General features: G+C 39.0%; 1 long non-coding RNA gene across 1 annotated transcript; it reads right to left on the reverse strand.

The window, feature by feature from the left end:
* Nucleotides 1-1,081: 1,081 nt before the first annotated feature.
* Nucleotides 1,082-9,005, reverse strand: LOC136295659 (uncharacterized). Its single transcript, XR_010722761.1, has 3 exons — nucleotides 8,965-9,005; nucleotides 7,733-7,869; nucleotides 1,082-1,522 (listed from the first exon to the last, which is right to left on the reverse strand). It is a non-coding gene; the product is annotated as an uncharacterized lncRNA (long non-coding RNA).
* Nucleotides 9,006-12,176: the final 3,171 nt, after the last annotated feature.

The following is a 12,176-nucleotide window of genomic DNA, read 5'->3' on the forward strand; positions in this document are numbered from 1 at the left end:
ACCAGCTGCTCTCTGGTCCCTCCCATATCTGAGCCCCTCTCAAGCTCCTTTGCTGCTGCTTTTCCAGTTGACAGGGATACTTTCAAACCTCAGTATCACCCTGCATTTCCTCACTGCAACAAACTGCCCAAGGAATGGAATCTACGATAAAGTGTTTTCCATAACTGAGAGTAGTGGGACAGAATTAACTTGTGTGAATTGTCTTTCTTCTGCCCCAGAAAATCCCTACAGAGCAGGAACTTGGAAGATAAAAAGTAAGGGACAAGAAAGAGAAGGAACAAAGCAAGGCCGCAGGAGAACTTTACCCCAAACCTCCTCTGGGACCTCACCTGAACTAAATATATCATTGGTGCTCAAATGCATTCAGCACTTCAGATAGATTTTCTTAATTACTTTCTTTGTGTTTTGTCATTCTGTAGCCTGTTTTTTTTTTTTTCCTAGTGGTTCAGGCATGCACCTGAAACTGAAATATTTCGTTCTCTCCAAATAGAAATGCAGTTTTTTTATCATAGAATGGTAGGGGTTGGAAGGCACCATCTAATTCCACCTCTAGATGCTCAGAGACCCAACCAGACTCTTTTTTAACTCTACTCATCATGTTATACCAGGACATAGAAAGCATTCCAGCCCTGACTGTGCTTTCTGTGCTGCATGTAAGCATGTGTTAAGAAGTCCCTGAATGCAGGGAGAAAGAGCTGATTTTATTCTTTTAAACAGAGGAAACATGAGATAGTTTTTGAGCTGCTCCTAGCAATGTGCTGACTGCAGGAATGCCCTGTGCTGTCTTGCTCTGTACTGAACTCTGTAAGGCAACATTATAATGACCACTGAGTTTTAACAAGTTAGGACTAGGTAATAAACATGGGTTAGCCTTGCTCCTATTGGCAATGCAAGAGGACCATCCACGTCTCACCTACAGGTAGGTCGGATGTGAGACCTTTCAGAATTTGGTCTTCCTTTGGAATCACTGGATCTGCAGGTGACACACAGGGGTGTGCAGCGAGTTCTGCACTATTCCATGGGAAGAGTGAAGTGTACAAGGGGAGGGCAGGAAAACCAGCTTTAATTGCATCAGGCACTGCTGGGCTCATCCTTTGGCAGTCTGTGTGCACACAGCCTCTCTTCTGCCTCCCTCTCACAAGCACTAATGAGAGAACATCAGGCAAGCCACACAGGACCTGACCTGCTTCTGTATCATTTTGTGTGCTGGCTCAAGTTACTTTTCTGTTAAATAATTGCTTTTTACAACTGCTCACCTGTGTGAACTAAGAGCTTAGTATTCCAGGTAGATTCTCCGAGCAGTGTTCCTCCACTGAGCTCAAGGATTTTCTCTCACTTGTGCATTGCCCACTGGAACATTCATTCACTTTAACAGATCCTCCTGATGTGTTTCATAATGTCCGTAAGTTTCATGTGCCAGGAGTTCAAAGACTGAGGGTGACCAAAGTGAAGGTCTCCAGGAGGGACAGAAGACATTCAGAGAAATGTGCATTGAGGTTTTACATCTACTGCAAGGCAGCTCCTGCAGGAAGAGAGAAGCATGTAGCAATAAACTGTTAAAGGGTCTTGCACTGGTGCAAAGAGAGAACTGCTATTTAGTTTCAGAAAGATATGCACAAGGTAACTCTTCACACAAAGAGGATTCAGAGAACTACTGAAAATTATTAAAAGAAAGGAAGATTGTAAACTGACCTCGAGGAATCATGGAGCAGTGATGAATTTAGAAGATTAGAGGTTGGGTGGTAGAATACCTCACATCAAAGCCGTGTGTATTTTTATCACTTTATGCATGTATTTATTTGCTAAGTTCTTTACAACACCAATAAGGAAAAAAAAAATACACTGTAGGCAAAAATAGCAGCAGTGGACGGAGTACTTTTAATATTAGGGAGAACAGAAAGCATGCCTGAAAAATGCCAAGAATAATCAAAGATAGATAGTCAAGAGTGCATCCTTCATCTTCTACTTTGCAAGTATCTGTGAGTATTGAAAATGCACATCCCACAAATGTTTTGTTTGCATCAAAAACCATATGATTCAACAATAATCCAGATTCCTTCAGGAAAACAAGAAGACCACGAACCAAGCCTGAAACCACTGGAAGCAGGGTACCACAGAAGTGGAACTAAGGCCTGCTGTAAGTGAAGCTGGCACCGCTCATGAGCTCACCATCCTGTCATCCCAAAAAGCAGCACTCCTGGGTACTGCTGCCTTTCACACACAGCAATGACATCCAGTCAAGATGATCTTGGAGCAGCAGAGACCCACCCTGCCACCTGATTGCCACAAAAGCTGTGAAAAGAAGGGTTAACATGTGGAAGACACACATGCTGTGAAGCTCTTCTTCTTCTATGGAATATTTACTTAGGTGTAGGAAAAAAAAGGCACTGTTTTCCCAAAAGGTACCGGTTTCCAGATGAGTTCTGAAAGTTTTCCATAATGTTGATTTTTTTTTATTTTGCACAGGGGGGAAAATAAAAAAAATCAGAAGTACAGCTTGAGAGGTTTTAGGCTGAGACAGGTTTCAGAGGTCAGATGATTAATGCCTATTTTGTTTGCTCAAGGCAAGACCACAAAATTACTCAGCATTCCTTAAAATGGTGAAAACAGACAGTTTTGACTTAGTTCTTAGGTGTCTACCTGAAGTCTCCAGGATAGCTTTTACACATGCACACACACAACTCCAGTGGAATCTCTTTTGTTCAGAAAGAAACCTTTGATTGCAATTCACCACAATTCTAGTAGACACCAGGCCATTTAATCAAATTACATTTCTATAAATTACTCTTCAGTCTCACAGACTCCCTAGAGTGGTGGATAGCTACTATTGGAATCCCTATACTCAGTGACTATTTTGAAAAGTTTCTTAAGAACATTTTTTGCACTTGTACTCAGAAACAAACAACACCATATGGTGACTGTGGCTATTCTGCAAATAAAGTGCACAAGAAGAGAAATCAAATTAATAAAATTTGTAATCAACGTTATTCTTCTTTTGCAATTGATGCAAAAAAAAGAGGCTTTGGTGGTCCAGAAATAATAGCTTTATAATTAAGAATTTGCAAACCTTGGTACAAAAAGGGAGACTGTCAACATGAGCTGCTCTGTATAATGCATTTTAGAGCAATTTCTCCCCACACCAAAAAAACAACTCCTCTTAAGGAAAGAGGATCAATTTTTCAGGTGTGGATAACTCTTAAAGAAAACAAAGAAAAGTTTTGTTTTCTTTATATTTCAAAAGACCTCTAGAGACCAAAATATACAAACTCAAACATATCTAACCCAGACAGTGAACGCCTGAGGTTTGATTACAGTGTATTACTCTCACACAGGTTTGAATTAACTGAAAAGGACAAACAAGGAAGAAGAGTTCTTGCCACTGATGGAATGAAGGGTCTTTTCTTTAACAAGGCAACAGGAGATATCACCTTTCCCTGAGAAGGAGTCATTCACTATAAGCACAATGTGTTATTATTGTGATTTTTAATTGAAATGTAAATTCTGGGAACACTCTGACCCAATTTACTCCCAGAAAAGGAGGGCAAAATTCTCATTTTCAAAGCACTATGTAGTCACTTCACTGTTATCAACGAGTCTTGGTCAATGGTCTGGGCTTCTGCCACTCTGCAAAGCTGACAGGATTTCACAACATTGAGCCATGGCATCTTTACACAGCACTGTTGATTGTTACAGCAAATAACTTCCTCTGATTTATGTCTTCGGTAAAACATTTTTAAGAAATAATAAGAAAAGAATCTGTGGACAGGATGCTGAATGCACTGGCAGCAGCATCAGACTGCAGCAAAACCTCCCTGGGAGTGGGATCTCTCCTGCAAACTTCCTCATTTGCAAAAGCTTAAATCAAATCAGAGCTCTTGTGTGCACTCAAAATGCGTAAATCAGGGTAATATGGTCAGAATCTGGATAGCTGAAAAATTAAACGTGGGCCTAAGACAGCCAACAACCACCACATGAAAGACACCTTGACAAAGTCATCAACTTGTTCTCACCATCCAGGTATTACATGAAATCCAACTTTCTAGCTGATATAAAAGGTAGATGAAAAGCCTGAATTATCCTGACTTTTCATTCTTTCTTTGTATTTTCAGATGTACAGCAAAAATCATAATATTAACTAAGAACAACAGTCACATTATAATGTACTTATATCCTGACAGGCATAATTATTAGAGCAAGATTACATAAGAAGTCCAGCACCTTCTCCAGAAAGCTGAGGTGAAATTGCAATTTGACAAAAAAGGAATAAAATAATTCTGGCAGCAGGAAGATCATTTAGAAGGGTAATAATAATAACAACCAAAAAAGAAAAAGGATCACTGATCTTGGAAATCCATAGGGCAGGAATTAAGCACTATAATCAAATTGTTTGTGCAACCATTTAGCATCTCATTTTCTTGCAGTGCAAGCTGAAGAACCACTTGAGACAGACCATCTTGGAGAGTAACAAAGTGCACCAATAACTAACATGGGATGAAAAGAATATTGATAGCCTGTGACAAGCAGCTTCCTGAGAAATGTTTCTTAGTCAAATAGCAGCAATCATTAAATATATGAGGGTCAGACAATTTAATCTGCTCTTTTTATATGGATTGGTTTAGCAAAGTAGCACAAGAGACAATTAATGCCTCCATAGCTTTTCATGCTCTGACACTAGCCCATCATTTTTAAAACAAATACTTGAAAGATGATTTCCTACACTACTGAATATGGCCACACTCATCTTAGCAACTATTAACAGAACTGATAAGGACTGACTTTATTATGAGGCACAATTACACATTCCAGAAAATCATTACAGTAAAAGCACATACTATCTTTTAAACAAACAGATAACTAAATATTTTACACAAAGATTTAAACTCCTATACTTTCCAAACTGAAACCATAGTCCTGGAGAGGCTCCACTTCTCTGTGCCATCACAGATTTTACCATACCATCAGATTTATATCTAGGGACAGAACACTGGTATCAGTGAAACACATACAATACTTGAATGAAACGTGGTTACTGTTCAAGCATGAAGAAAAGGCACATAAAAATTCAGGGCAGGAGGGAAAGAAAAATAATCATTACAGTCTATAGAAAACTCCTGTAGACTGAAAAAAATGTGCAACCTGGTCGAGAAAAATCGTATCTCATTCTAAACTTAGTAAAGAACTACACACAACTAAAAGAAAGCCAGTCTAAATCTTCTATTTAGAAAGTCAGAGCACTGGTTCACCAAGAATAACTAAATGAAACCCTAGAAGAATTTCTAGCAGGTAAAGTATAATTTCAATTTAGCCAAGACGTCAGGGTATGACTCCAGGTCCTGATGGAAAGGGTTACTAGCCATTATAAGGCCAGCCAGAAAGCTCTTGCAAGAAGCAGTCAACTGTCCAAGGCCACCAGACACCCATCAGCAGCCACACAACCTGATCCAAGATTGCATTTCCAACCTGCACTGGTACAGAAAGTCTTGACAGTGTTACTGGGATTTCCAGGAGCTCCTCAGGTAGCTGTTCATACAGGACACAGCACTCGCACACGCACAGCTCTTTCAGTACTTTGCTTTTCTCAGGTGTTTCCCTCTTGGCCCTTTCTGACAGTTGTTTGACAGATGATACAAATTGCCTGACACAGATTTTAAAGTCAGATATTTAAGAAAACGAATTACAGCTGATGTCTTTGGCATAATGCTTTGTGACACAGATAGTTAGGGAGAGTGACACAGTTGGAAAATAATGTAAGTTGAAAGCGCTTGTAACAGCTCAGGATTCAAGGTGACTTTGTGCTATAAATCACTACCTTTATAATTGTTCTGAGTACACTTTCGGGATGAGATACAAAGCTCAGGAGATTCAACAGGTCTGTTTCCAGCTGAATTCTCTGTCGTTATTATCAAGCCTAGAGAAACTGCAATTCCAAGTCAAAGCATGCTCGTCAAAACTTATACAGAATCAGATTTCACAATTAGTCTTTCAAACTTCACTCCTTTAGCACTGGTTGTTGAGTATTTCCACCTCTTTTGTATTTAAAGATGAAAAAATGTTATTTGAGCTAGAGAGGAAGAGACGTCATACACATTTCCGCTTCTTTGCATACTCACATAAAGAACTCCTACCATGCTGAGCTAAATAAAATTCCTGATACTTTTTTCCCTAGTTTGTTCAATAGTGCAGGACAAGAGAGGAAAGCAAGTTCATGCCCTTGACGTTATTCAGGTTGGCAGCAAATGACCTGGTGCTATTATTCTGAAAGCTTTCTTGTGCTGGTTATGCATTGCCCCAAAGACATTGGTCACCTACAGCAAAGATAAAAGCACAGGTCCTCCAACTTCAGTTTTGTTGGTGAAACAAAGCAGAAACAACAAAATATCACTTCCACCTCTAACACCTATCACCGCCACCAACCAGCCTGTACTCAAAACAATCCCCAAAACAAAATCAGTCTGAAGACTGAATGTAATACAAAGGAAAATGAGGTCAAAAGAGCACTCAAGAAATAATTAGGTGGTAATAGTGAACTTGACCGGGTTTTTTTGTTGGTCAGTCAGTTTAAACTTTATCATTCAAAGTTTTCAAATAGCAGTTAGAAGAGAGACATAGAACATAGCACCAGACTTGTTCCATGATACTTTGGCAATACATTGGTGCACAGACATTGCTGACATCCAGGGCATATCTTTCATTCAGTTCAAATTAATTCTTAAAGGTGAATCTTGCATGAGTACACAACTCAGTCCTACAAAAACTAATTTAGACAACTGATACATAGTGTGTTTCATGTATAGAAGGGGACTGGGGTACAAGACGCAGATACTGATGGTCATCTGAAGGATTCTAACTTCTGAATGAGAAGAATTGGAAATTTATTTTTCCAGTCCTACAATGCCATTAGCTTAAAATAAGCATAGAGTGCTATCATGTCCAGGAAGGAGTAACAAAATCTGGCCCTGTGGTGCTGTGCAACAACTCAGTAAATCTGGCCCTACTTAAGTTTCAGTGGCCACCAACAGTGTTGAAGTATTGCTCAGTGGGAGAAAACAAGTCAAATCCAGTCCAGAGTAACCCACCCATTTTAATTAAAAAACAAGAATGGAATTAAAGGTTGCTTTAGGCAGTAATGGTAAAGTTGAATTAACATCAATAAGGGAATCTTCAATTTATCATCCTGGAACCATCACATTTGAGCATATTTATTCTTTCTAAACATTTCTAAATTCAACAGTCTTAAATAAACACGAAGAACAGAAAGTTTCATGTTGGGTGACTAAAATGGCCTGGTTCAGCTCAGTTGCACAACATGCTATTCATTGACTTGGGGCAGAGAGACTTCACCCAGGAGCTCAGACTGCCTCAAACACCATCCAGTGGTTCAGGGAGTTATTACAGACAGCCCCTGCTCCTTCTGCATTCCTCTCCCTGTGCAGGAGAAGTAGCTACAAGTATTTCAGAAAACTGGACGCACAGGAAGGCAACTCTACCTCAGCCAAAGGGGAAAACAGCTAAAACAGACACCTAAGGATATTGGGATGTAAAAACAGAGAAGGGAAAAAACAAACCCCAGAAACTACAGCTGCCATTTTATAGCAGACTTGCAATAAATGACCTTTGACAACCTGAGCTAATGAATCAGTTTCTACAATGAGACAATAAAAGCGGCTTCTGTGGCACAACCATGATCACTGCACTGATTGGAGCATGAAATTTATATTTTAAAATTACATACCATGTAATTAACATGCTCTTTGCATTTTAGTCCTGTTAAGTCCCTCGGAGAGCAATGTTCAGCACCACTCCATCTGCCTTTGCAAAAGCCCAGCTCTTCTCCATGAATCCCAACCAGGCTCACACATCCCACACACACTGAAAGACAAGATTAAACGGCCTTAACTAAAAGGAAGGAAGGCAACATAGCTGCTCTGTTAAGAAACAGACAAGTTGTTGATTTCTTTCTAGACAATCACTTTTTTGCATCATTTGGAGAAAAGATTCCTAGGAATTACCATGTCATTGACTGTCCTATTGTAATGTTGTCACACAAGAGACACTGTTCTTTCCCTCCTCTCTCTGCCATTGCAAAGAGCCTTGTTTTGCTATCGGATTTCCATAAGACATTTTACAAACATATTACTTGGCTACATTTCTGTATTTTACAGAAAACTGAAAAGGAAAACAAACTTGTTTGTAAGGCAGTACCCTAAAACCTCCGTTTCTCTTGACTTCAGCCTAATTTCCAAACCATTCAGGTAATTGTCTTTCACAAGTTTAACATCACTTCTACCCAGACACTTCCAAAGATTGAAAGACTTCACCTCGAAGGGCCCTCTGTAGATCAGGTGCAAACACCTGCTCCACTCAAGGCACACAAAGCAGCCTATATAGATCCGTATTTTGGCTCAGGTTCTCAGTTATGTCTGACTTCAGTGAAGATGTCCTAATTTACATCTTACTGCACACTTGGTCCTTTTCCCAAGTCACTGTAATTCTCTTGACAGGAAGTTATGGACATTATTTAAACACATGGAAGACTGAGGCAGAGAATTTAAATGAACCTCTGTTTATCCATCTGGTTATCACCATTAAGATCTCAAGGACTTAGGTGAGATATTCTCATCAAAGGATGGAACACTACAACAGTATTCCTAATTCATATATTAGGCAGGGTACTAGCCCAATTAATTTACTTAATTTAACATGTTAGAAAAATTTATTTCAAAATTAAGAGGTGCATTTCCAAACAAAAAAAAAAAATCAGGTGTTTTCTAATTGCATTTGTATTTCAACATCTTGGCCCTGGAGTATTCTGACAGCTGTAAAATAAATAATTTAAATAATTATTAAAAGAAAAGGCAGCATGTTATTCTAGGCCCTTAGATCATCGCAATTGTTGCTAAAGAAAAGAAACCAGAAATATAAGAACCCAAGAAACAAACGAGCTCTATCAAAAAGAATTCCTACCTGTAAAGCTCTTAGCTGCCAGGCTCTCACACATTCATCCCAGCTGCCAGCACAGGAAGCATGCCAGTGACCCTAATGGGAATGCTTATCTTAACAAAATGACCTTGTACCCAGTGGAGGCTTAGGAACAGCCAACACAGCTTGTGAGATCCAAGGAACCTGACAGAACAACCCTTCACTTATGCGAGTAACAAAGGAGGGTTATGCCATTACAGTGGTCTTGAATGTAATGCACCATAATTCACATGCTGGAAAGTCTTCATGGGATAAATCATATTTTTAAGGGTAGTTATTCTTTTGATAACATGTATGCACTCACAGAGAGAAAAGGGTGTGAATGCAAGCACTAAGAAGTGCTCTCCGGTGAAGAGTGGTGTTGCCAACAAGGACCTGAGAGGGTTCCTTTGTGCAAGGCTGTGAGGAGAGATGTGCAGAGGAGAGGATCCTCGCAGCCACAGCCCGAGGGCTGGCACAGTGCAGGGCAGTGTTTGGGTACCCTGCACAGAACCAGAGGTATGCTCACATCCCCTCTGCCCCAGCCACACTGGGCTCTGCCCAGCCACAAGGAAGGGGTGCCAGAGCTGCCCAAAAGGTAACACCAGGAAACATCTTTTGTTTCAAAGCCAGGTGACAGCTTAACCTTTGCAAGAGGAGAGAGAAAAAGAAGCACAAGTAATTCAATTAATAGAGAGCTATATCCTTCACTTTTACATCTTACAATACTTGACAGCAGATAACTTCTTCATTCCCCAAGCCTCAGAACCGGTAAGAGTAGTGAATAAGAGCATCAGGTTATTCACATCTCAAATTGCAACAAAGTAATCAGTTACACCTTCAACAACACTAAACTAGTCAGATGCACTGAAGTTAAATATTCCATTGGAGCAAATACATACATCTAACAGCTGGTAAGTCATAGTGCTAGCAGCTTCAGGAAGAAATCATTGCATCGCTTGTTTACATTTTAGCTGGTTTCTAAGCCTTCAGCAATATGATTTTTTAAATGGGAAGATAAGAGATTACAAAGGTTACTTGGTTTCAAATTACCATTATCCTACATGAATGTGATGCTACAGTATAGTTTCCTCTCCTGCTATAAGTTATCTATAAGCTTTTAGGCACTATTTCACTTTATTCACCCGCTTCCATGGTTCTAAAATCTACTGGGTATGCTTTCAGGTCAGGAGTATGAAAATCCTACTCAGTATGGTTGAAAACACGAGTGTAAATGGGTGATTCTCCATTGGTACAGATACAATATGTAATTCAATAGGATTGTTTCATGTGCTTCACAGGTTAGTAACATTTTCTTCACACAGACAATAGTATAAGGGCTTGCTGTTTAGCTTAGTAGCCTAAACAATCCCTTTCTACACTAAACAACCCTGCAACAATTCCTTAAAAAAGCTGAAATAAGATAAGAAATAAGATCCTAGGAAATACTCATGGCTAATGACTTACTTCATTGAAGGCACTGGCTTTTGATAGTGGGAGAGCTGGTCATATGAAACATACTTAAATAATGAAACAGAACCTGCATGAGATGTTGTCAAGGCCCTCAACAGCCCAAATGAGTACAGCTCATTGGTGATACATTATAAATTCTTCTATATTCCGGGTTTCACACAAGCATTTATGTCCTAGTGACCTACGCTGCAAAACAGCACAGCAAGAGCAAGGAATCCACCAGCAGCACTTCTGTATTTCACTGAGCTCCAGAAAGGAGCCTGATTGCTTCCATCATTGTATCAAGGAATCAGGTGTTGCAGCCACTGAGACATGAGTCTTCTCTTGCTTACATCTGATTTAAGCCAGTACAAACAAGGGGAGAATCAGGGCCTGGATTCCCTTCTTATTTCTGTGGCCAAGTCACTGCTGAATTTAGGCAAACTGCTTAAATAATCCTTACTAGCAAAATCCCTTACTTTGCTGAGGAGTTAAAATGATATCTATCTACTTTAAGGGAACTAGTGTTGTCCAATGCTTACACTTATAGAATATTTTGAGAGTGCTAAATAAATGGCGTTATTGAAATAAAAAGCAGTATCATCCCCTTTTGTTTTGAGCAGCAAGCCAATGTGTAGGGAATTCTCTTTCCATTAGGAGAAATTGATGATAAAGTCAGCTCCTTCTCTGGCACAAACAAAATGCTGTTCCCCTGAACATAAGAGGAATTAGGCAGCTGGAGATGGTTTCTTTTCTCTTAATTCTAAGCTTTCTTTTTTCTCAGCATTCAACTTAAAAAGCTTTGACAGTTTTCTCAAGTAAACCCTACCAGTGTTCATGCGGTTCTGACCGACTTTTTTTACTTCTTTTCCTTTCTCCTTACCAGCTGTTTTTCTTGCATCATTCCACCCAACACTTGTGCTAAAGCAATACTCTGCCCAGCGTCTGTGCCTGCACAGCCAGGAGGCCTCACGTTTGTCTGTATTTGGGGCAGTGTCACCTGTAGGTGGCTCGGGGAAGGTTCTCGGTGTTTCAGGTGCCTGGCTCAATAAAGGGGCTTAAAGACTTCTCACTTTCTGAAACAGGGGCATTGCGAAAGGCCCCACCTTCAGCCCGCTGCAGCATTATCAGTATTATAAATGCATATTATAAAATTGGCTTTTTACAAATATTAAAATAAATACTATATGTATAATATTAAAATAACTTTATTTTATTTCTGCTATTAACAAAAACTTAAATATAGTAATAATAGTAACTAATCTAATTATAACTAAACTGTTTAGTCAGAATAACATCTAGTAAACATATAATAAAACCACTACTATTAATATACTATCAGCATCTACTGTCGGAAAAAGTATAGGCCACAGCCTAAACTAAAAATAATAAAACTATAACTAAAAAATATGCATGCTCTAAAAAATCAGACCCCAAAAAAGTCAAACTAAACAATTCTTAAAAATATACGAATATGCATAATGATCTATAAATATACAACAAGCTAATGTAATAGAAATATTTAGAAAATTTCTCCAAAATAATAAATATACTCTTAACTAAATACCAAGCAGCCAACCATTTTAACCCTTTACTTTGTTTCTGTCTCCTACTATCCTTTATTAAACTTTTTCAAATTTTACCAAAAAAATAAACCTCATTTTTCACAATCAGCAACAGAATCAACTACTAATAATAGCTCCACAAAGGCAAACATTTCATGAATATTCTTAACTGAGTCCTTAATTCCCATTTTGTCCTTCTTT

Source organism: Chamaea fasciata, unplaced genomic scaffold (genome assembly GCF_029207755.1).
Source record: "Chamaea fasciata isolate MVZ Bird 193981 ecotype frontalis unplaced genomic scaffold, bChaFas1.0.hap1 SCAF_12, whole genome shotgun sequence".
Lineage (NCBI taxonomy): Eukaryota > Metazoa > Chordata > Aves > Passeriformes > Sylviidae > Chamaea > Chamaea fasciata.